At 43.1% G+C, this 26,282-nt stretch overlaps 1 protein-coding gene and 1 long non-coding RNA gene across 2 annotated transcripts in view; one reads left to right on the top strand and one right to left on the bottom strand.

Annotated features, from left to right (window-relative positions):
* The window catches only part of LOC130356995 (LHFPL tetraspan subfamily member 7 protein-like), a 286,403-nt gene that overhangs the window by 235,001 nt on the left and 25,120 nt on the right, over positions 1–26,282 (top strand). The gene's annotated exons all lie outside the window — the stretch shown is intronic.
* LOC130356996 (uncharacterized) overlaps positions 12,080–26,282 on the bottom strand; it is a 33,308-nt gene continuing 19,105 nt past the window's right edge. Inside the window, exons 2-3 of the long non-coding RNA XR_008889062.1 lie at positions 16,290–16,365; positions 12,080–12,516 (exon numbers count right to left, since the gene is read on the bottom strand). This is a non-coding gene — a long non-coding RNA (uncharacterized LOC130356996). The remainder of the gene's footprint in view (positions 12,517–16,289; positions 16,366–26,282) is intronic.

Here is a 26,282-nt window from a genome sequence, read left to right as displayed (position 1 = left end):
TAAGGTAATGATTTCCAATTTGCTACTTTTTCTGTTAGAAAAGAGAATGTTTAACTGTTTAGTCACAAAGATTCAAAGAATAATGCATTCACACCATGTTTAGTCAATACGGGGAATGGATCCGGCTGGGGGGATTATACCAGTATACCATGGTTTTAGGTCCGGTCACAAAACCGGATACAGGGCAATAATGAGCCGACCGAGTCACTATCTGACTCCCGTCAGCTCATTCAAATGAATTTGATGGGGACCGGTTCTGGCTGGGGTACGAGAGCGCCCGGTTTTCACTCCCCTAGCCACATTCACAAAACGTGGTGTGAACCCACTCTACTTCTTTACCCCAGTTTACAGTTTAAGGACAAGTTCATATGCATTGAATTTGCGGAAAATTTTAGCATTAAGGGTATGTTCACGCGCACAGGATCTGCACAAGAAATGCAGCAAAAATATGCAGCAGATCCTGTACGTGTAAACATATCCTTAATCTGCAATCTGCAGGAAAATCCACAAGGCAGCAGCACAACGATGTGTGTGTTTTTATGGTGCAGTTTGGGGTTTTCAGGGGAATTTCTCTGTAATGAAAAAAAAAAGAAAAAAAAAAGAATTTTGAACCATGAAGATGCGGAGGTTGTTATGGATCTTGCAAATCCAAATAATCAAGAAGAAAGTACAGGCAACTCACCACGTTGTAGTAACTTCGTGTTTATTACTGGGACATGCAGGTAAAGCGGCTCCACGCCACACCGGGATGCCGAACACTAGTGCGTTAAATCGGTTAACGCACTAGTGTTTGGCATCCCGGTGTGGCGTGGAGCCGCTTTACCTGCATGTCCCAGTAATAAACACGAAGTTACTACAACGTGGTGAGTTGCCTGTACTTTCTTCTTGATTATTTGGATTTGCATTCATCCTACCACTATCGCAGTACATGAGCACCACCGCATGAAGATACGCTGCTAGAGTACGCACACAGACTGTTTAAGGGAGAATATATAGAGGGAGAGCAGTGCCAGCACTTCAATCTCTGTTGTGAAGTGTTGTTATGGATCTTATTATGGGTCTTTTTAATCATTGCTTGTGGATTTTCCCTTTCCTAATGAAGTCAGTGGGTAAAATCTCTAACACTGGCCCTGATTTACTAAGATTGTTGGGTTTTTGTAAGTGTTTTATAATGTTATTTCAGACTTGCATGATCCTACCACTATTTACTATTAGGACACACAGGTCAGGAAAGTTCTGATCATGTTTTTCTTTGTAGAATTTACAAGGGCATGCTTACATATAAAAGCCGTGCTCAACTACAAGTTCAATAGAGCAAAGGGCTATTGTCTCCTTAGTCTGCCACTCTCTCATCTCGGTTGTAGGCATCTTCCTGCCTCTGGCCACTAGAGGCCGGGAGCACGTTTTCCTTCAGGACCCATTGGCGCACAATAATGACACTCATCACATGCTTGTGTGTCCTGATGGATGCTACTGGCCTCTAGTGGCTGAAGGCATGAAGCTGTCGGCGGCAAAAAGGAAATAATATATGCCTGTGACTGCAGAGGAGCCAAGAGCTGATAGAAGGTGAGTATGTGTTTTTTGTTTTTTTAAATGTCTGCAAATCAAATTGTGGCCAAAATTGGACGCTGGCTGAACCTCCACCGTGAAATGTGGTCACATCCTAAGATGACTTTAAAATGTCAGTATGTAGGTCAGTATGTTACATCAGTATTTGTAAGACAAAACACAGAAGAGGTACAAGTCTATTATAGTTGTTCTCTCCTGTTTACTGTCCACTATTGGAACAAATGCTGACGTGAAATACTGACCCAAATTCACGGTCTAAGGCTGCTTCACATCTCGTTTTTACATTACGGGTGCCGGATCCGGCTGGGGGAGGGGCAATCCAGGCTCTCCCGTACCGCAGCCGGACCAGCGCCAGAGTCAAACAGTGACTCCGGTCGGCTCATTTTTGACCCGTATGCGGTTTTGTGACCGGACCTAAAACCGTAGTATACTACGGTTTTAGGTCCCTTCAGGAAACCGCATACGGGTCAAAAATGAGCCGACCAGAGTCACCGTTTGACTCCGGTTGGCTCATTAAAGTAAATGGAGTTCTGCGCTGGTCCGGCTGGGGTTTGGGAGAGCCCGGTTTACCCCTCCCCCAGCCGGATCCGGCACCCGTAATGTAAAAACGAGATGTGAATGCAGCCTTACAATTTCCTTATATTTAGTATCTCTGCTGCACTGTACCACCTGTGCCTTTTCCAGCTTACCAAGGAAAAGGCACAAGAAAGGATCCAACAAGCATTTTATACCATGTACAAGGGCACTATCTAATGGAGGTATAAAACAAATATAAAGGCGATGTCACGGCACTGACAGCCCGGTCTCTCGCTCCCTAACCCTGAGTGACAGCGGAAAGAAACCCTGTCATTGATCTTTCCTCCAGCACTCAGTAAATAATGTTCAGGCTGATTTACAAGACTCTATGTAAAATGAGAACTGCTGGTGACACCAATTTATCAGTGGCCGTGAAATCCCGGCAGTGTCATCCATGTCATAGCTGGGATGAGGGCTGGAAGGGAAATGACAGGCTTACAGGCACCATGGTTAAAAAGCCATCGCTGCTAAATATTCCCATAGAAAGGGATGTAATTCAATAAAAGATCATGGAGGAGCATCTATATACATTATAGTCATTTGTTAGTAAATAACGATAGTCCGTGGGTACATTTGGGGTTTGACGTCTGACCTTCCCATTCAGTCTGATAAGTTTTATCCAGTGGGGCTGAAGTAATATGGATGGACCTGTCACATGTAATGATTTTTGCAATGTTGAAACAAAAGGTGACCATTTGGAGTACGTTCACACGTACGCAGATTTGATGCGCAGGATTTTCTGCTGCAGATTTCAGTGTAAACTAAATGACTGAGCACAGCTTCTAATCTGCAATTACAAATCCTGTGCAGGATCCTGTACGTGTGAACGTACCCTTAAAGGGTTACTCCGCTCCCCAGTGACCGGAACATTGAGTTCCGAATGCTGTGTGCGGGCTTCGGTGTTCACGCCCTGTCATGTGACATCACGTCCCACCCCCTCAATGCAAGACTATGGGAGGGGGTGTGACGGCCGTGACGTCACATGACGGGGCGTGAAGTCACAAAGGGGCGGGCGTGAACACGGAAGCTCGCAAACAGTGTTCGGAACTCAATGTTCCGGACACTGGGGAGTGCAGTAACCCTTTAAAGGGGTTATCCCAAGATATAGGATAGTCGACCGTCAACCGCTGTTCCATTTAATGAACATTGGATTCGATTGTTCCCTTAAGATCTAGTTCATATGGGTGGATTTCCAAGGAAGGTGGAGATTTCCTCAGTCTGACACTGTTTCGATAAAAGGAATGTATCTGAAAAAGATTTCCTAGAAACAGATATAACCAATAATGAACTTACCACAATTTAAGGCTATGTGCACACTACGGAGGGGAATTTATCAATGTTGGTATGTGTGGATTTTTTCCCCCACTTTTTTATGTGTATTAGCAATGTGTACGTGCGCTAAATTTATTAATTGGTCACATGGCATGGGATAAATATGGTGCTAGTACACTGATTTATGAAATAACACTTCAGGACACCACTTTGTATGGTCCCACAAAATGTGCAACTTTTTACAAATGCAGTCCGCAGCCAGTTTTGTAAGCAAGACCAGGGCTTGGGTAGATTTGTGACAAATTGAGGGCTTTGAGACATGATGTGCGACATTGGGGGGTAAAAACCCTCGGGCAGAATATAGAATATTTGACACAGACCTGACCTCAGTATCTGAGGAGAGGGATTTAGGAGTAATTATTTCAGAAGACTTAAAGGTAGGAAGACAATGTAATAGAGCAGCAGGAAATGCTAGCAGAATGCTTGGATGTATAGGGAGAGGTATAAGCAGTAGAAAGAAAGAAGTGCTCATTCCGCTGTACAGAACACTGGTGAGACCTCACTTGGAGTATTGTGCGCAGTACTGGAGGCCGTATCTCCAGAAGGATATAGATACTCTAGAGAGAGTTCAGAGAAGATACTAAACTAGTACATGGTTGGCAGGATAAAACTTACCAGGAAAGGTTAAAGGACCTTAACATGTATAGAAGAAAGAAGAGACAGAGGGGATATGATAGAGACTTTTATATACATAAAGGGAATCAACACGGTAAATTAGGAGAAGATATTTAAGAGAAGAAAAACTACCACAAGAGGACATAGTTTTAAATTAGAGGGGCAAAGGTTTCTGCAGTAATATCAGGAAGTATTACTTTACTGAGAGAGTAGTGGATGCATGGAATAGCCTTCCTGCAGAAGTGGTCGCTGCAAATACAGTGAAGGAGTTTAAGCATGCATGGGATAAGCATAAGGCTATCCTTCATATAAGATAGGGCCAGGGACTATGGATAGGATTCAGATTATTGGGCAGACTAGATGGGCCAAATGGTTCTTATTTGTCGACACATTCTATTTCACCAAAAGTCACAAGTAATAAATTTATGACAGTTATGGAGACATTTATAACTTTTTTTGCAACTTTTCTACTTAAAAAGTCGCAAAAAAAAAAAAAAAAAGTCTGCATACACTGTAGCTGTCCAGGCATGCAGGGAGTTGAATTTCTGCAACAGCTGGAGGTGCACTGGTTGGGAAACATTGCTGTGTACAGTGTATACAAATTATTCTAGGGCAGAAAGATACTGTATAGAAGGTGTTAATATTTTTCTTGGAATGAAGGAACTTGACACAATCCATAAGTACAGCGCGCCCCAGATTAATCCTTTTGCCTAGTATTCTCCAGTCTATTACAATAGACGTTCTGCGCCATTTCATTAACCTCAGTTCAATGCAGATTGGGAAGGGAAGCAGCTAATTAAACTCTGACACCTCTCAGTAGGACTTGTATACTATGAGGTTCACAGGCTGCCAGTGTTTATTTCTTTCTTTTCGTCATTCCTTTGTGTGTGTCTAGGTTAAGTTCACTTGTGCTGAGCGGCTACTGCTGCATATAAATGAACACAACCCGCGTCTGGGTTTTGTACTTGAGTTCTGCAGGATTATTCCCTGTTAGGCTATGTTCACATAGCAGAAAATTTGCGGGATGTCCACCCGGAAAACACAGGTAGACATTCCACTTATGTTCTGCCGTTGTAGTCAGAAATGCGCTGTGTCCGTAGCTATGCATTTCCGAGCATAATCCACATAAACAATGAAACAATCCCGAAATTAGTATTTCAGCAGCAGATGTTTCCACGGCAGGCACAATGTTTCAGAATCCCATTGAAATCAATAGGACTCTGCTGCTGCGGAATTTCTGAGCGGAATATTTCTGCAGAAATCCGCCCTGTGAACATAGCCTTACAATGGTAATACAGTAGAATCTCCCAATAGCGGACACTCACGGGGAATAAAAAAGTGTCCCCTATTGAGAGATGTCCCCTATTGGGAAAAAAGGCTCAAAAACCTTTCTAAATGACGGAATACTGTCCTGTACTCACTATAGAGTGTAATTACCTATAAAACATGATAAAAAGCAATATTACAGTAGAATCTCCCAGTGACGTTTAATCACCCCTTATCCCTCCCCGTATCATTTCATCCCACCTTTATACCCTGTGCCACATTATGCCTTGTGCCAAAATTATCCCCCATTACCCCCTGTGCTACATTATTTCCCCTTGATCCCCCTGTGCCATATCATTCCCCCCCTTTATTACCCTCTGTGTAATCATTACCCCCTCTTTATGAAGTGACACAGGGAGATAAAGTGGGAATGAAATGATACGGGGGGGGGGGGGAGGTAAGGAGGGGGTGATCCATTTGCACATAGGGTAATAAATAGGGAATAAAAAACACAGGGGGGATCAAGAGGAAATGATGTGGCAGAGGGGTGAAAAAGGGGGGGATGATTTGGCAGAGGGGAAATAAAGTAGCACAAGGAGATGAAGAAAGGAGGGGGTGAATGATGTGGCCAGTGGACATAAGGAACAGTGGTCTTCTGCTTCTGGGGCTTCTGCAGGGGGGTGCAGCAGGGGCCTTACTGGGGTATTAGCTGTACCCCCTGACAGTGGCCCTGTGTACAAGGTAGGGCCGGCATAGGTTGTCCCCTATTGGTTGTGTTTTGTCCCCTAATAGAAGTGTTTTGTCCCCTATTGGGAGTGTTTTGTCCCCTTTCGGGTGTGTCCGCATCCACTATTGGGAGTGTCCCCTATTCGGAGGGTGTAAATACATTAAAGGGGTATAAACTGGCTCCAGAAAGTTAAACAGATGTGTAAATTACTTCTATTAAAAAATCTTAATCCTTCTAATAATAATCATCTGCTGAAATTGAATTGTTCTTTTCTGTCTGGCAACAGTGCTCTCTACTGACATTTCTGCTTGTCTCAGGAACTGCACAGAGTAGAAGAGGTTTGCTATGGGGATTTGCTTCTACTCCGGACAGTTCCCGAGACAGGTGTCATCAGAGAGCACTTAGACAGAAAAGAACAACTCAATTTCAGCAGCTCATAAGTACTGAAAGGATTAAGATGTTTTAATAGGAGTAATTTACAAATCTGTTTAACTTTCTGGAGCCAGTTGATATATATATATATAATGTTTTTTTTTTCCTGGATAACCCCTTTAAGTCTTTTGGGACTCTGCCAGGGAATCAAAAACTGTCCGCTATTGGGAGGTGTCCGCTAAGGGAGATTTTACTGTAGCATCTTATGCCTCCCTTCTAGCCTGTGGCAAACCTAAACATCAATTTTGGAATCAATATGAAATTGTCTTATACAGTTACTTAATATTTTAGAGGGAGCAATACATTTTGGGAAGGGTTTTGAGTTAAGATGAATTGTAATCATATTTGGTAGCGATGACAATAAAATGGGGATGGAGCTGTATTCAACCTCAGCCATGAAACGGCATAATCACATAAGAGACCCTGTACTTCCATATGGCCTTAACATTAGGGGAATGTTCACACCTTGATAACTCTCTCTACCTTTCTCTTTCCTCGGGAGATGGCGCACTGTAATGGATGCCTTGGATCTATTGGATGATCGCTATTAATGTCAGGCAAGTGTTCTATATTATCAGGCTCAATATCGCATATTTAAAATCGCTGGACGCGTTTCAAAACCATCCTTGGTTTTTTCTTCAGCAGCAGAACGTGGTTTTCAAACGTGTCCAGCGATTTTAAATATGCGATATTGAGCCTGATAATATAGAACACTTGCCTGACATTAATAGCGATCATCCGACAGATCCAAGGCATCCATTACAGTGCGCCATCTCCCGAGCGCGCGACCTGTGCACGAGGAAAGCCGCCGGGTTATTCACTCTGTATACCGCATCCAGCCGTTATATTAATTGCAAGTAAAAAGCCAATCGGGCTATCCACAATAAGGACTTGAAGCTTGCTGACCGCCACCATTCCCAGCTGGTCCGACTAAGGGACTCCGCTTGACAGCGCTGCAGTCCCCCCAGTGCTGCGTACTTAGGAGTTGGCCGAGACTCCAGCAGTGCAATCCCTGACTGAGGCAAAGCACTGGGCGAAAGATCGTATACAGCCGGCATACAGGACTACATTGAAGGGAGATCCGGGACACCCCGGGAGTGGTGAGCATTTTATGGAGTTTATTGCAAACTGGCTGATTTGATATGACATTTTGATGTGTAATATACACAGAGATGCATAAGGAGTGATCTTAAGTGACTGTTCACTGTTCACCAAGCGCTACATTGTATCGGTTGGATCGAGTTGCCACTGTCTGGACAGATACAGTACTATTGCATCAATTGACTAACTGTATATCTGTAGCTTTATATTGAAGTTCACTGAGAACAGGAACAATTGAATGAACATTTGCATTGAAAATTGTTGTTCCACAGGATTATTAGATTGCTATACTGATATTATAGGCTCAAGTCGCAGATTATTTTTATAGTTGTTATTGGTATTATTATATTTTATAATTTTGTATTTATTTAAATTAATTAGGGGAGTACAAGGGCCCTGTACATTCCCTATTTAATTTATTATCATTCTATATTAATAAATATTAATTATTTTAAACCAGATATCTTTGACCTTTGAGCCCCATTTACTTTTTAACATATTTTCCCTATTTTTATACACCTTGGGTATAGGTGTTTGTTCGGTTGCTCGGGTCTTTAGTGACGGTCAGACAGACAGGAGCCTCTCCATTGTGTCTATAATATTTGTAAATTACTTCTATTAAAAAAACGTAATCCTTCCAGTACTTGTTAGCTGCAATTTGCGCTTCAGGAAGTTCTTTTCTTTTTGAATTTCCTTTCTGTCTGATTACTCTGCTCTCTACTGTCAGGAACTGTCGAGAGTAGGAGAAAATCCCCATAGCAAACCTATCCTGCTCTGGACAGTTCCTAAAATGGACAGAGGTGTCAGCAGAGAGCACTGTGGTCAGACAGAAAGGAAATTCAAAAAGAAAAGAACTTCCTGTGGAGCATATAAAAGCTGATAAGTACTGGAAGGATTAAGATTTTTTTTAATAGAAGTAATTTACAAATATAGAATTGTAATGAAGAGAGGAGCACCAGGCACTGTCTACTCGGCTGTAAGTCAGATTTTCCTGTCCAGACTATCCGGGGTGTGTAACCTGCTGCACTGGATGCTATGGGGAGCGTCTACGTCTGTTAAGGAGCAAAGTCTTTCATAAAATATCAAAATAGAAATGAAGATAGACGGACGACTCACCCAGGTAGCAAAATATTCTTCTTTATTCAGAGCTTGCAGCTTAAAATAACAGCAGGTTCAGGGGGATCTGTCAGCAGGAACGCAGGGCTGTGGAGTGCAACGACCATATCGCTTCGGACTGAAGCTTCTTCCGGCCTCCAACAGGTGTTCTACGTCCTGCTGTGATTTAAAACCAGGTATGTGCGGAAGGGGGGAGGGGCCTTCACCTAGACAAAAAATCACCTACGTGCTAACATAATGTTAAAAACATTCTTAGCTAATTTACAAAAATGGGCTGAATTCTGCCCTATCGTTGAGTCCCGCTGGTCCCAGGGCTCCGGTTCTTAGTATCCAGCGTATTTCCATTTGTATAAGAATATTTTCTCTGTCTCCTCCTTCTTTCGGGGGAGGAATGCGCTGGATACCGAAGAACTTAAGAGCCCTGGGATCATTATCATGCTCTTCTTTCATATGTTTCATTAATTTTGGATCTCCTTTCCCTGATGTTAAAGAATAAATGTGTTCTCTGTATCTGGTTGACAATTGTCTTTTCGTTTTCCCGATGTAGAATCGGGCACAGGGACACATTAATCCGTACACTACATGTGTACTTTTACATGTTATAACTTCTCTGACAGTGATGTCTCTTCCTCCTAGGTTTACAAAATTCACTTTCATATTCTGAGAGCAGTGTGAACATTGACCACAGGCGTAATTGCCTGGGGGAAGGGAACTAGTCAGCCAATCTTTTCTGTCTTTCTGTGCGGTTTCCTTGCGTTTTTTTTATTTTTTTAATATTATCACTGATCGTGCTATTTTTTCTGAATGTGATTAAAGGTCTATTTTTGGCTACTGTTTTCAGATCTTCATCTTGTTCTAATATTTTCCAGTTGTTGTGTATAGCTTTAGTTATTATAAAATGGAAACACGCTGGATACTAAGAACCGGAGCCCTGGGACCAGCGGGACTCAACGATAGGGCAGAATTCAGCCCATTTTTGTAAATTCGCTAAGAATGTTTTTAACATTATGTTAGCACGTAGGTGATTTTTTGTCTAGGTGAAGGCCCCTCCCCCCTTCCGCACATACCTGGTTTTAAATCACAGCAGGACGTAGAACACCTGTTGGAGGCCGGAAGAAGCTTCAGTCCGAAGCGATACGGTCGTTGCACTCCACAGCCCTGCGTTCCTGCTGACAGACCCCCCTGAATCTGCTGTTATTTTAAGCTGCAAGCTCTGAATAAAGAAGAATATTTTGCTACCTGGGTGAGTCGTCCGTCTATCTTCATTTCTATTTTGATATTGAATTTACAAATATGTTTAATTTTTTGGCACCAGTTGATTAAAAAAAAAAAATAATGTTTTCCAGTGGAGTACCCCTTCAAGACCATGTTCGCATGATGAAATTTCTGTGCGGAATCCGGCAAAAGAATCGATTTCAATGGGATTCTGCTAAACTGTTCACATGGCAATATTTCTGCGCAAATATTTTTGGACCAGACACGAAAATGCATTGCCGTCTATGAGACGGTGCATCACCGAGTGGTCCTAGCACCGGCGTGTTCTGTCGTCACTCTGTTGTCAGTGGAATGTCCGCATGGAATCTTCCATGCGGACATTCCACTGTGTTGACATAGCCTAAGGCTGAAACACTGTAAGGGTACGTTCACACGCGAAGATTTTTTAGCGGGTTTTCCGATGCATATTTGAAAGTGTGCGGGCTCTTCTCGGCTGTCCGCAGCAGATTTTCCGCAGCGGAATGTACACTGCGGAAAATCCACCGCAAGCCCCATTGAAGTCAGTAGGGACTGTGGCGGACTTTCCGCAGCTTAAATTCCGCCGCAAAAATTCTGCTGCGGACAGCCGAGAAGAGCCCGCCCACTTTCAAATACACAGCGAAAAACCCGCTAAAGAATACGTGTGAACGTACCCTAAGGGAAGACAATGTTATCACAATAAAAAAAATTGTTATTTATTAGGTTTTTCTCGCGCGCGCAGACACATAGTGAAGAATGGAGGATAATGGGCTTCTTGTATGGACGGGCCTCATATGTGAAAAATGACATCAATGTAGTAGGTTTGGTTCATTATTTCAATGGCAGACAAGCTACTATTAGCACTTTGTCGGGGTCACTTTAAATGTCTCTGTCGTAAGATAGATGAGCGGAGAGGTGTTATATACTTTCACAGGCTTCAGGGCATCAGATACCATGTTATGTCCAATCCATCTCAGTTTAATTTCCTATTAGGCATGCAGTGCTATGTTCACACCATAATTCTGAGCTGGTTGGGGGTGAAATGCATTAAGTGGTGCGTATATCTATAAATCAAAGGGATTCGTCTCCAATTCATCCATTTTCCCTGATAATGGCATCAGGCTTCATTAGGCAGAAGACTAGACTACACGCATTGTTTTAAGGGTCGTAGCTCTGCTCATTGGCAGTCCTGACAGTGTACGAAGCGCAGCTCCGGGGAGGTGTCATGTGACTATGCTCATAGATAGATCAGTGTTTCCAGACCAGTGTGCCTCCAGCTGTTGCAAAAATACAACCCCTAGCATGTTTGACTGTCCGGGCATACTAGGAGTTGTAGTTTTGCAACAGCTGGAGGCACACTGTTTGGAAAACACTGATCTAAAATTCAAAACTCTAATGTGAAAAACAGATCAGACCAACCTTTGGGCAATAGCCAAAATTCACAGGATGGGATGATAAGGACTAAAGGGAAAAACAGACAATACTAAGATTGGGAGGGAATTAAAGGGGTACTCCAGTGGAAAACATTTTTTTTTTCTCTCCAAATCAACTGGTGGCAGAAAGTTAAACAGATTTGTAAATTATTTCTATTTAAAAATCTTAATCCTTCCAGTACTTATCAGCTGCTGTATACTACAGAGGAAGTTTAGTTGTTCTGTCTGACCACAGTGCTCTCTGCTGACACTTCTGTCCGTCAGAAAGCGGGAGAGGTTTGCTATGGGGATTACTCTGGATGGTTCCTGACACGGACAAAGGTGGCAGCAGAGAGCACTGTGGTCAGACTGAAAAGAACTTCACAACTTCCTCTGGAGCATACAGCAGCTGATAAGTACTGGAAGGGTTAAGATTTTGCAGTAGAAGTCATTTACAAATCTGTTTAACTCTCTGGAACCAGTTGATTTGAAAAAAAAAAATGTTTTTTCCACGGAACTGCCCCTTTAAATATGACTTAGCTTATCAATCAAGTCAGAGACAGAGACAGAGGGTCTTATGGAAAGAGGTCCTGAACAGGAGATGACATCCTTATGATACAAAATGTTATAATAATTTAGTTTTATAATCATCCTGAATGCCCAATGCGAAATCAAGGAGCAGCAGTAGAACTGTGTCCAGAGTAGTATAATGTAGTAGTGCCATGTATTGGTGTACACCAAGCAGATATTATCCATGTAAATACGGTACATACATTTTTCAGTAACCCCTAGTATTTGTATACAGAGGAGGTATGAGGTGAGGACGAAGACGGAGCAGAGGGCTATACGGATAAAGAAGCTCGGAGCAGCTGTTAATGTGAACACACATCTCCATTCACTCTGTGCACTTGCAGGTCTGTGATCAGACAGTCATTCACCGCAGTCCTGCCCTGAATATTAATGCCGCCTGTTAAGCCTCTGCTACAGTATCAGAATTCTTCTGCTTTATCGTCTTGTCTTAAATTGTACTCCGGATCAATAGACTGTGTCGAATTTCTGCGCCTTTTGTATAATTATGTCTTCACGGTTATGACCAATCATTTGGATTATCAACCCCCAAGTACCAGTAGAGGTTACCTGCACAATACAAAATTATCAATATCAATGTCAACAAGTATATTATAAACATGATGTATTGTACAGCAGTTTTGTATTTAAAGGGCTACTCCAGGGAAGTATATATATATATATATATATATATATATATATATATATATATATATATATATATATATAAAACAGCTCCAAAGCCACCACACTACCTAGATATGTTCCCTGTCAACCATCCTGCCTGATATGCATGGCTCCTGTGGTCTCTGTTGTCTTCTCTGGCTGCTTGATATACTTTGCCATCCTTCCTTTCCATTGCCTACATCTCCCAGCAATCATTGCAGCTCTGCTCTGCCAGCCAGCTCACTCTCTGAGAGAAGCCTCCACCTCAGGCTCGGAGCAGCAGAGAGAGGTTCAGTGTCTGATTGGCTGAGGCTGCATACACCTCCCAGTTCTTAGCACTGAAGAGAGCATGATTCATCAGTGCAAGGCAGAAACCACATGGTCTGTATCTCTCAGGAAGGGGGGCTGCTTTCAGAGAGGGATTTGGACAGAGACAGAGTGGATGGCTGGATGATGAAATTCCCTCACTTCATATATGTAAGTGACAACCAAAGAGAGGAAATAGCTCTATATAACTTATAAATGATATTTAGACAATTAAATAGGTTGATGAGAGGGAAAGGATGTGCAATAGGAGTACCCCTTTAACAGTATGATGCATGTGGTGAATTTTTAACTTTTAATATCCTGTAGTTTTAACGTTTAACATTACATGCTAAATCATTTCTTTTTACTAGTCAGAGAGCTTACTGCATACTGTGCTCTTATAAAAGTGGTTATAAACTGAAAGAAAGAACCAGTGTATGGTATCAAAAAGTAGCAACTTACTAATACTGTATGATGTTATTAGCAATTAGTGCACAAATCTCTCCATATCAGCTCTGCTCTCTCCCTTGTACACTGTGATGTCAATGGCTCAATTCCTATTTCCCACTCCCCTCCTGTCAGCATAGACAAGACTGTGAAGAAGGGAGCTGGTATTACTGCCCATTAGACTTATGACTCATTAGATAAAACAGCAAGGAGCCCATTCTGACTGAAACTACTATGACTGGTAACAGCATGATGCTGCCTTAGCTAATGAGTCATACATGTAATAAGCAGTAATACCAGCTCCCCCTTGATATCACTGGTCTAGTCCTATGCTGACAGGAAAGGAGGGGGATGATGGATTGGGCAGACTTCATTCAGAGCCTGTGATGTGACGTCAAAGGTTACAAGAGGGCACTGCTCATATGAAAGATCTCTGCACTATGGCTAATAACATTACATTTGTAAGTTGCTTTATTATACTTTTTGACACCAGAGATAGGTTGTTTCTTTTGCTGACAATGATAATTACCATATAACTTAAGCTGTGTCTGATAAATGAGTGCCACATTCCCTTTAATCCACTTAATGGGGGGGGGGGGCTTGTAGTGGGACAGACGGTGATCAGATATTGATGGCCTATCCTTAGGATGATATAAAAGTCCAGGAAAACATATGGTAGTGCAGCTCTAGTCCTAAACTTCTCTAAAGATACATTAGAATTTATTAACAAACTAATATGCTAATATTAATAATCTTGATCCTAGAGTAAACTTATATCATTGTTACGCCTAGCGCTCCGGGTCCCCGCTCCTCCCCGGAGCGCTCACGGCGTCTTTCTCCCTGCAGCTTCCCGGTCAGTCCCGCTGACCGGGAGCGCTGCTCTGTCTCGGCCGTTGGGGATGCGATTCGCACAGCGGGACGCGCCCGCTCGCGAATCGCATCCCAGGTCACTTACCCGTTCCCGTCTCCTGCGGTCATGTGCTGGCGCGCGCGGCTCCGCTCTCTAGGGCGCGCGCGCGCCAGCTCCCTGAGACTTAAAGGGCCAGTGCACCAATGATTGGTGCCTGGCCCAATTAGCTTAATTGGCTCCCACCTGGTCCCTGACTATATCTAACCTCCTCCCTTGCACTTCCTGGCCGGATCTTGTTGCCATCGTGCCTTGTGAAAGCGTTTTGTGTGTTTAAAAGCCAGTGTACCAGAACTCCTGCTATCTCCCCTGACTACGAATCTTGCCGCCTGCCCCCGACCTTCTGCTACGTCCGACTTTGCTTCTGCCTACTCCCTTGTACCTCGCCTATCTTCAGCAGCCAGAGAGGTGAACCGTTGCTAGTGGATACGACCTGGTCACTACCGCCGCAGCAAGACCATCCCGCTTTGCGGCGGGCTCTGGTGAAAACCTGTAGTGGCTTAGAACCGGTCCACTAGCGCGGTCCTCGCCATCCCTCTCTGGCACAGAGGATCCACTACCTGCCAGCCGGCATCGTGACAATCATGATAATTATTATGGTACACAAATTATAGTCCGTGCATATGGTAGCAAATAGCACGCCTAGTAACTTCCTAATAGAGCGTTTATATTGTATTTGATCCTTTTAGCGTTATTTTAGTTTTGTCTGCAGAACTTTGATTGACTTGTTTTCCCTTCATTTGTTGCTTTCTCTCTGAGCTTTTTCTGCCCCGTTCAGTAATTGTGAATCCCTGACCAGTAATTTCAAAATAGCAAAAGCAACAATGTAAAGAAAATCAATGCTTTCCTAGGAGATCCCATCTGTAACAACAGGCTCCGGAAGTGTAAGCCGCCGATTTAACTGTCACTTATCTCTCCCACCGTGGAGAATGACTCCTGTCAGATCAGCTTCTCCATAGGCGGGAGACTGTCTACATGAGAAGCAATGGTCACTTCTTCTATTCTCTGCACCAGACTCCTCCAAGTCACTGAGAAAATGACATCAATGTTCTGCTTCCCTTCACAGGCTATGCTTTCTGTAGATTTATCAAAGGGACGAGATGTGAGGGCCTGCAGATACGTTATCACTTCTGTCCAGCTGTTTCCTTGGCTTTTTAGCTGCCAGCAGATGAGAATTATTGTTCTGTAGAGAACATCTTTAATTCAGCTGTAAGATGTCTTGTCTTATATCTGTTAGCAGCACATACAGGAAAGTATTGCTTAGGGACGGGAATCTGTTAATGGGAGGGGGTGAGAAACGATCTGTCCATAATGTCTTACTTCTGGCAGAAAGGGTTGTATACATTTTTTTTGTAATACATAGTAAGTAAAATGCAAAGTCAAATCTCTAGACTGAATTAATGTTTTTTATAACTGAATTTTCAGGCTAAGTCGTAGAAGCCGTCTTGTAGACGGAATCCATTACTAAGCTGGGGCTTAGCGTTAGCCCCAAAAAACAACTATTACTTCAATAGCCACCACCACAGGGGTGCCAGAAAGAGCTGGTACCAACAGGCCAGGAGTGTCAAAAATAGCGCTCCTTGGCCTAGATGGTAACAGGCTGGCGTTATTTAGGCTGGGGATGGCCATTTATTTATTTATAAAAAGGAAAAAAAAGAAAAAATGCATAGGGTTCCCCTATTTTCAGTATCAGCCAGATACCAACCAAGCAGCAACATTCTGACATTACCAGGGTGTGCAAGCACCATTTTTACTGGCCCTCCCCAGCATAAATAACGCCAGCCTGTTGGCCCAGGAGTACCATATTTGGTGCTCCTGGCCTTTTGGTACCGGCTCTTCCCGGCACTCCTGTGGTGGTGGGTACTGGGGGTTAGCACTAGCTGTTTTGAGGCTAACGCTAAGCCCCGGCTTAGTAATCGATTCCGTCTACAAGACGACTTTCACTATTAAGTCTGTAAATTCAATGATAAAAAACACGACCCATGAAAAAAAAATTTTATAAAAAAAAAACACTTACCCACAGCCCTAATAAAAAAAATGCTGGTCATCATCGCAGTCCACCAAATCTGACGTAGTCCTCCGCCCTCACATATCTGAAATGAGAAGAAAAGAAAAACACAAAAAATGGGTTAGTAAATTTTTTGTGCTCTCCCGTGTTGCTAAACTACAACTCCCATCATGAGGGGCTGTAGTTAAGCAACAGCTGGAATCTCCCTGTTTGGGAACACACTGCCAGAAAGGATCTGTTTCCATTATGCAAAACGTATAATGAGATCAGAGTCGGGCCTGGATGGTGTAGCTCCGCCTCTAATGACGTCAGATCTCAGGGGGTCTCAGGAGTGAGACCTCCTTTCGATCTGTCCCTCTGCCCCTGGATAAAAATTCCCATCATGGGACAGAGTCTGTCCCATGATGGGAGTAGTTGTAGTACCGCAGCACTGAGGAATGGCACTTGCACATCCCCCAGCTGCGGGACTCTTTTGGAACATTTAGGACTACTACTCCCATGATGGACAGACTCCCTCCATGATGAGAGTTAAAGTCCAGGGGCTAAGGGGGAAAACGCACCAGGTCATTCTCCAGAGACCCGCTGCGATCCGCATATATATAGTTAACATGCCGGCGGTACATGCGGCTCCACTGCGCTCCCCACCGTCTCCTGGCGGGGAATACTGTATATGCTGTCGCAATTCATAATCCCTTCGCAAAACCACTGAAAAGTCTCTAAAACTACACCAGCCCAGACTTAGCTCAGCTTTTTGGTGTATGTGGAGAGAGAAATTTCAGAAAATGTGACCTGCACAACATTTATCAAATGCTCTGTAACCAGTTAATAAATTTGGTGCTTCTTCACATTACCAGCACGTGCAGAAAAATGCTTCACTTACACCTACAAAGAGAACTGCCGGCCATTTACTTTTGCACCATCCTTTTTGTATCACCCTGTATATTTCCAACTTTTTTTTCTTCTTTTGAAACATACTCAATAGTTGTTCTAAAAGTAACGTTACCAACTTAATCACAATATAAAGAGAATTAAAAAAAATCTGAAAATTTAGCAAAACTAGGTTAACAGCGATGTAAACTATATTTTTAGACACGTTATATCTCATCTCTACTCGATCTATAGTTTGTGAACACGAGCTGCCTGTGAGGTCTACATCCTACATCATCCTTTATACCTAACAATCTAGTGCATGTCTTTATTATGAGATGTATAAAATGACTTTATGCCTTAGAGGTTCCCAGTTCCACATTCTTATGTCTCTTTAATGGTTTAACATATTAAATAGATGAATGATGCAATATAAATGCAAATTGGTGATTCACGGGTCCACACCAGACAGAGGAGCACATGCTTTATAGGTCGTTTTAACATCCGTTTGGGTGATTTTATGTTGAGGAAGTCAATGCAACTATCTTCTGCCGTATATTTAGGTCTCTTTCCAGACATTGCAGGGAAATGTATTTATGGTTTTATATATGTATATTTTTTATTCCCCTGACACATTTGCACAAAATACAAGAGTGATTTGTTTATACTGGCGATATCTTAATTTACATTATGCGTCATTGCCCTCCATACATTTCTCTATTTTTTGCTGCTGCTGCTTGAATAGCAGATGAGTCATGTGCAAGCTAAGAGAAATGGCTGGTGGTAAAGAGGCATAATTCTATCTCCCTTTAAATCAGGCTTTGTGTTCGAGCTATACATAGCTCATAGCTATTTGTGCAACACCAACATGTTCTGTACTAGTTTGTATAAAAAGGCCAACGAGTATAAATAAACAATTTTACCTATAAAAACATTAAAGAGGTAATTTATCTTGACAACCCTTTTCCATATGACCTACTAGGCCGTGACTCTACAAAACCTTTTTGTGGCATTTTTTGACTTTGATACGTGGGTCTAGTGTTTGATACTTCCCTATTACATAGTTACATAGTTACATAGTTAGTACGGTCGAAAAAAGACATATGTCCATCAAGTTCAACCAGGGAATTAAGGGGTAGGGGTGTGGCGCGATATTGGGGAAGGGATGAGATTTTATATTTCTTCATAAGCAGTAATGTTATTTTGTTCCAGGAATGTATCTAATCCTGTTTTAAAGCTGTTAATTGTTCCTGCTGTGACCAGTTCCTGAGGCAGACCGTTCCATAAATTCACAGTCCTCACGGTAAAGAAGGCATGTCGCCCCTTGAGACTAAACTTTTTCTTCTCCAGACGGAGGGAGTGCCCCCTCGTCCTTTGGGGGGGTTTAACCTGGAACAGTTTTTCTCCATATTTTTTGTATGGGCCATTTATATACTTATATACGTTTATCATATCCCCCCTTAAACGTCTCTTCTCAAGACTAAACAATTGTAACTCCTTTAATCGCTCCTCATAGCTAAGATGTTCCATGCCCCATATTAGTTTAGTCGCGCGTCTCTGCACCCTTTCCAACTCCGCAGTGTCCCTTTTATGGACAGGTGCCCAAAATTGAACAGCATATTCCAGGTAAGGCCGTACCAATGATTTATAAAGGGGGAGTATTATGTCCCTGTCCCTTGAGTCCATGCCTATTTTGATACATGACAATATCCTGCCGGCTTTGGAAGCAGCAGCCTGACATTGCATGCTATTCTGTAGTCTGTGATCTACAAGTACACCCAGATCCTTCTCTACCAGTGACTCTGCCAGTTTAATCCCCCCTAAGACATACGATGCATGCAAGTTATTAGTACCCAGATGCATAACTTTACATTTATCCACATTGAACCTCATTTGCCAAGTGGATGCCCAGACACTTAGTCTATCCAAGTCATCTTGTAACTTATGCACATCCTCTATAGACTGTACTGTGCTACAAAGCTTGGTGTCATCTGCAAAGATTGTGTAGCTGCCACATTTTCCTCCGTCAACATCCAGCGTTCCAGGAGCCCCCGGAGCGGGACCCTTTGCCATCAGCTATTTTGCACCCAGCATATGCCAAAATATTGTTCTTTTTGTGCCCCTTATAGTTTTTCTTGGCTGGTTCCACTACTGGTTTTGACAAAAATTCTGACCAAATACTATAAACCTTTATATCTTGGGACCGGAAAGACATGCCAAGAAATCAAATGATGTGTAATCTCATGGACACCCTAAGCTATGTGATCATGGGAAAATCTTTTTTTGGGGGTTGACTACAATCCCCCCCCCCCCCCCTAGGGTTTTATGTGTTGTTTCACCCTTTCTCCCCTTCATGCTGTGAAATAGCAGGGTACTCACTGCCCTATCCATTATCAAAGGCTTGACTAAAGGAATTGCATGGGATTAGAAAAAGCGTCTTCTTTTTCCCCATTACTATGTTGTGCCCTTTTTCACTTTTTCATTTATCATTGTTGGGTAATATATGATGAATTTGGCACATTTTTCAAATCACTTTTTTGCATTGGGGATTTCCACGCCCCCCATCATGTGGAGTGAGATGGCGCTAATAATTGTGCCAAATTGTGTCTAAAAGCTTTACTCCAGCATAGCCATACCCCAATCTGTCAGAAAGCAAAACAAGGTGCAAATGTGCCCAAAAATGGTACAAATACATAACAAATATGCCGAAGTAAGAAGGGCCAAGAAAAATTGTGCAAATTACGTAAAAAGATAGGTTCAGGATTAATGTTAATGTATTGTTCCATTCCTCTGTCACTCCTCGTGGAAATGTATGAATGAAATTGAAAACTTGTTAGTAGGGTTATTGCCCATTTTGATACTGTAAGCACTGACTGAAGTGAAACAGTTGGGGCCCATTCTCACAGTAGATTTTCCAGGTGAAGATGCTGTCTGCAGTGGGAGCCACAGACATGCGTCGCCACCAATGCAGTCAGGGCGGATTTCCGATGATGATCATATAGGCCCCGTTCACACTACGGAGAATCTATGTGTATTCCGACCTTCACAGCACATCCATTGATTTCTGTGGGTTTTGCGGTGCTCAGTTCACACATTTGAAAGTTCTGTGATGAAACTTCCAACAAAGATTTGGATTCCGGACAATAATTGGACATGTTCAATCTTCGGGAGATCATAAAGGGGGATATTGAGCTGTTTAGATAAAAATTCAATGTTCTGACCTGATCTTGTCCCTTTTTATAATAACACCATTGCAGTGACTGGCTAGGCTTATTGAGAGGCTCTTGTATGGCAGCTGAACGTAATGAGGAGACATCATTACAGTCTATTACCTTCACAGTGTTTGGTCCTGATGCTTTAAAACTGACATAACCTCCCAATGAAAGTGCATCGACAATAGACATGATGATCTCTGGTGACGGATGACAGGTCATGTGGCTTCATATGAACTCAGCTCAGCCCACATTATAGGGTAAATGATCCAGGTTGCATTTGGAACATTATTTGGCTTGCGGCTGCATCATAAGCTCAGATGCACACTGTTTTTTTTCTGTGGAATTTTTTTTTTGTAATGGGCAATGAACATCCTGGCACTCAGACAAGCACATGATCTGTAATAAATAGAAAAGTCAAGGATAGGAGGAGGTAGAGAGTGAAAATAAATTCCTGTCACTGACTGCTAGATACTGATAAATGGCATGTCAACAGCCAAAGCGTAAAATGAGGAGATGGTACTGATCACTTTTACATGATCTACGGGCAAAGGCGGCACCACCACAGGCTGTACGGAGACTGCCCAGAGCTCATGATGAATAGGAACCTTTCCCTGTGAGGCTATATTTTTGGATATTACTTGTTTGGCTTTTAGTTCAGTTTTAAGAGACAGCTTGTCATGACCGCACATCTACTCAAACCTTGGCTGGGTAACACGGGACGGGCACACACTCTGGAGTCAATACACATGTCGCAGGTGGAATGGGACTTGTTGTTTATAGTTTCCAGATGATAAATGGAGCTGATGGTTTATGTTAAGGAGATTGGAGACATTTATGTTAAATGCCATTGCTTTCAGTGCCAAGGCATGAGAGTGTCATCTGCCCTCTGCCGCATGATGGATAACTACAAAATGCTAATATAAATGTGTGGGTGTTAGGTCTATAATAAGGAGATTAGGAATACATTTATAAAGGTACTTAAAGGGGCACTCCGCCCCTAGACATCTTGGGGGAGATTCATTAAAACATGTCCAGAGGAAAAGTTGCCCAGTTGCTCATAGCAACCAATCAGATTGCTTCCTTCATTTTTCAGAGACCTTTTCAAAATGAAAGAAGCATTCTGATTGGTCGCTATGTGCAACTGGACAACTTTTCCTCTGCACAGGTTTTAATGCATCTCCCCCCTTATCCCTTACCCAAAGAATAGGGGATAAGATGTCTGATCGCAGGGCGATCAGACAGAAGTGGAAGTGTTTAAGAGCAACACAAAGTGGAAACCACATCAATTTACAGAGGGGGAGGGGGGGTCACTGAGGGAGTGCTGAGGCCCATAAGCATAAAAGTCACCTGCGCTCTGCTGACTCAATAACTGCAGAGTCCAATGCTCATATGGCATTAAAATCAGCACAAACACTTGTGTCCTGCCGGGTGCTTCATGACATGGGTTTCAATGGCTGAGCAGCTACACACAAGCCTCACATCAGCCAGCTCAATGCCAAGCATCTGATGGAGAGGAGTAAAGCCACCACCACTAGACTTTGGAACGGAGGAGACATGTTCTATGAAATGATGAATCACACTACTCTATCTGGCAGTCTACGAAATCAGGCAAACTCTTGTAAAAAGTCTTTCTACAACTGCAAAGAAAGGACCATCATGGGACATCCTAAAAGCTCCTGTAGGTGTCCTAATATTTTTATCTATTGACCAAAGAGAGGATGCTTAACCCCTTAAGGACCGAGCCCTTTTTCACCTTAAGGACCAGAGCATTTTTTGCAATTCTGACCACTGTCACTTTAAACATTAATAACTCTGGAATGCTTTTAGTTATCAATCTGATTCCGAGATTGTTTTTTCGAGACATATTCTACTTTAACTTAGTGGTAAAATTTTATGGTAACTTGCATCCTTTCTTGGTGAAAAATCCCCAAATTTGATGAAAAAAATGAAAATTTTGCATTTTTCTAACTTTGAAGCTCTCTGCTTGTAAGGAAAATGAATATTCAAAATAATTTTTTTTGGGTTCACATATACAATATGTCTACTTTATGTTTGCATCATAAAATTTATGAGTTTTTACTTTTGGAAGACACCAGAGGGCTTCAAAGTTCAGCAGCAATTTTGAAATTTTTCACAAAATTTTCAAACTCGCTATTTTTCATGGACCAGTTCAGGTTTGAAGTGGATTTGAAGGGTCTTCATATTAGAAATACCCCATAAAATACCCCATTATAAAAACTATACCCCCCAAAGTATTCAAAATGACATTCAGTAAGTGTATTAACCCTTTAGGTGTTTCACAGGAAAAGCAGCAAAGTGAAGGAGAAAATTCAAAATCTTCATTTTTTACATTCGCATGTTCTTGTAGACCCAATTTTTTAATTTTTGCAAGGGGTAAGAAAATTTTTACTTGTATTTGAAACCCAATTTCTCTCGAGTAAGCAAATACCTCATATGTCTATGTTAATTGTTCAGCGGGCGCAGTAGAGGGCTCAGAAGGGAAGGAGCGACAAATAGTTTTTGGGGGGCATGTCATCTTTAGGAAGCCCCTATGGTGCCAGGACAGCAAAAAAAAAACATGGCATACCATTTAGGAAACTAGACCCCTCAGGGAACATAACAAGGGGTAAAGTGAACCTTAATACCCTACAGGTGTTTCACGACTTTTGCATATGTAAAAAAAAATTAAAAAATTTTACCTAAAATGCTTGGTTTCCCAAAAAGTTTACATTTTTAAAAAGGGTAATAGCAGAAAATACCCCCCAAAATTTGAAACCCAATTTCTCCCGATTCAGAAAACACCCCATATGGGGGTGAAAATTGCTCTGCTGGCGCACTACAGGTCTCAGAAGAGAAGGAGTCACATTTGGCTTTTTGAAAGCAAATTTTGCTCTAGGGGCATGCCGCATTTAGGAAGCCCCTATGGTGCCAGAACAGAAAAAAAAAACACATGTCATACCATTTTGGAAACTAGACCCCTCGGGGAACGTAACAAGGGGTAAAGTGAACCTTAATACCCTACAGGTGTTTCGCGACTTTTGCATATGTAAAAAAAATATGTTTTTTTTTTACCTAATATGCTTGGTTTCCCAAAATTTTTACATTTTTAAAAAGGGTAATAGCATAAAATACCCCCAAAAATTTGAAGCCCAATTTCTCCCGATTCAGAAAACACCACATATGGGGGTGAAAAGTGCTCTGCTGGCGCACTACAGGTCTCAGAAGAGAAGGAGTCACATTTGGCTTTTTGAAAGCAAATTTTGCTCTGGGGGCATGCCGCATTTAGGAAGCCCCTATGGTGCCAGAACAGCAAAAAAAAAAAACACATGGCATACCATTTTGGAAACTAGACCCCTCGGGGAACGTAATAAGGGGTAATGTGAACCTTAATACCCTACAGGTGTTTCACGACTTTTGCATATGTGAAAAAAATTTTTTTTTTACCTAAAATGCTTGGTTTCCCAAAATTTTTACATTTTTAAAAAGGGTAATAGCAGAAAACACCCCCCAAAATTTGAAGCCCAATTTCTCCCGATTCAGAAAACACCCCATATGGGGGTGAAAAGTGCTCTGCTGGCGCACTACAGGTCTCAGAAGAGAAGGAGTCACATTTGGCTTTTTGAAAGCAAATTTTGCTCTGGGGGCATGCCGCATTTAGGAAGCCCCTATGGTGCCAGGACAGCAAAAAAAAAACACATGGCATACCATTTTGGAAACTAAACCCCTCGGGGAACGTAACAAGGGGTTAAGTGAACCTTTATACCCCACAGGTGTTTCATGACTTTTGTATATGTAAAAAAATATTTTTTTTTTTACCTAAAATGCTTGTTTTCCCAAAAATTTAACATTTTTAAAAAGGGTAATAGCAGAAAATACCCCCCAAAATTTGAAGCCCAATTTCTCCCGAGTACGGCGATACCCCATATGTGGCCCTAGACTGTTGCCTAGAAATACGACAGGGCTCCAAAGTGAGAGCGCCATGCGCATTTGAGGCCTAAATTAGGGACTTGCATAGGGGAGGACATAGGGGTATTCTACGCCAGTGATTCCCAAACATGGGGCCTCCAGCTGTTGTAAAACTCCCAGCATGCCTAGACAGTCAGTGGCTATCTGGCAATACTGGGAGTAGTTGTTTTGCAACAGCTGGAGGCTCCGTTCTGGAAACAGTGGCGTACCAGACGTTTGTCATTTTTATTGGGGAGGGGAGGGGGGCTGTGTAGGGGTATGTGTATATGTAGTGTTTTTTACTTTTTAGTTTATTTTGTGTTAGTGTAGTGTTTTTAGGGTACAGTCGCACGGGCGGGGGTTCACAGTAGTTTCTCGCTGGCAGCTTGAGCTGCAGCAGAAAATTTGCCGCAGCTCAAACTTGCAGCCGGATACTTACTGTAATCCTCCGCCCATGTGAGTGTACCCTGTACGTTCACATTGGGTGGGGGGGGGGGCATCCAGCTGTTGCAAAACTACAACTCCCAGCATGTACGGTCTATCAGTGCAATGCTGGGAGTTGTAGTTTTGCAACCGCTGGAGGCTCCGTTTTGGAAACAGTGACGTACCAGACGTTTTTCATTTTTATTGGGGAGGGGAGGGGGGCTGTGTAGGGGTATGTGTATATGTAGTGTTTTTTACTTTTTATTTTATTTTGTGTTAGTGTAGTGTAGTGTTTTTAGGGTACAGTCACATGGGCGAGGGGTTCACAGTAGTTTCTCGCTGGCAGTTTGAGCAGCGGCAGAAAATTTGCCGCAGCTCAAACTTGCAGCCGGATACTTACTGTAATCCTCCGCCCATGTGAGTGTACCCTGTACGTTCACATTGGGGGGGGGGAGAAACATCCAGCTGTTGCAAAACTACAACTCCCAGCATGTACAGTCTATCAGTGCATGCTGGGAGTTGTAGTTTTGCAACAGCTGGAGACACACAGGTTGTGAAACACCGAGTTTGGTAACAAACTCAGTTTTTTGCAACCAGTGTACCTTCAGCTGTTGCAAAAGCTACAACCCCCAGCATGTTCGGACAGCGGAAGGGCATGCTGGGTCTTGTAGTTATGCAACAGCCGGAGGCATACTACATTGGCTGGGGATGCTGGGGATTGTAGTTATGCAACAGCTGGAGACACACTGGTTTGCTACTTAACTCAGTGTGCCTTCAGCTGTTGCAAAACTACAACTCTCAGCAGTCACCGACAGCCAACGGGCATGCTGGGAGTTGTAGTTATGCAACCACCAGATGCACCACTACAACTCCCAGCATGCACTTTAGCTGATTGTGCAAGCTGGGAGTTGTAGTTATACAACAGCTGAAGGTACACTTTTCCATAGAAAGAATGTGCCTCCAGCTGTTGCAAAACTACAAGTCCCAGCATGCCCATAAGGGCATGCTGGGAGTTGTGGTGGTCTGCCTCCTGCTGTTGCATAACTACAGCTCCCAGCATGCCCTTTTTGCATGCTGGGAGCTGTTGCTAAGCAACAGCAGGAGGCTGTCCCTCACGTCCTGCTGCTGCTCAGGGAACAGGTCAGTCCCGCCGCCGCCGTCGCTCCTGGGGCCCTGATCCCAACAGGGACGCCGGGGATCGGGGTCCCCAGCACCAGGGGTCTTCTGCCCGCACCCGCTCACGTCCTCCGGAAGACGGGCGGAGCGGGTTGCGGGAGTGACACCCGCAGCAGGCGCCCTGATTGGTCGGCCGGGAATCCGGCCGACGAATCAGGGCGATCGTGAGGTGGCACCAGTGCCACCTCACCCCTGCTGGCTCTGGCTGTTCGGGGCCGTCTCTGATGTCCCCGATCAGCCAGTAATTCCGGGTCATCGGGTCACTGGAGACCCGATTGACCCGGAATCCGCCGCAGATCGCTGGACTGAATTGTCCAGCGATCTGCGGCAATCGCCGACATGGGGGGACATAATAAACCACCTGGGCGATATGCCG

Source organism: Hyla sarda, chromosome 2, assembly GCF_029499605.1.
Source record: "Hyla sarda isolate aHylSar1 chromosome 2, aHylSar1.hap1, whole genome shotgun sequence".
Taxonomy (NCBI): domain Eukaryota; kingdom Metazoa; phylum Chordata; class Amphibia; order Anura; family Hylidae; genus Hyla; species Hyla sarda.
Note: the sequence above shows the minus strand (reverse complement) of the source record. Positions and strands in the feature narration are given on the sequence as shown.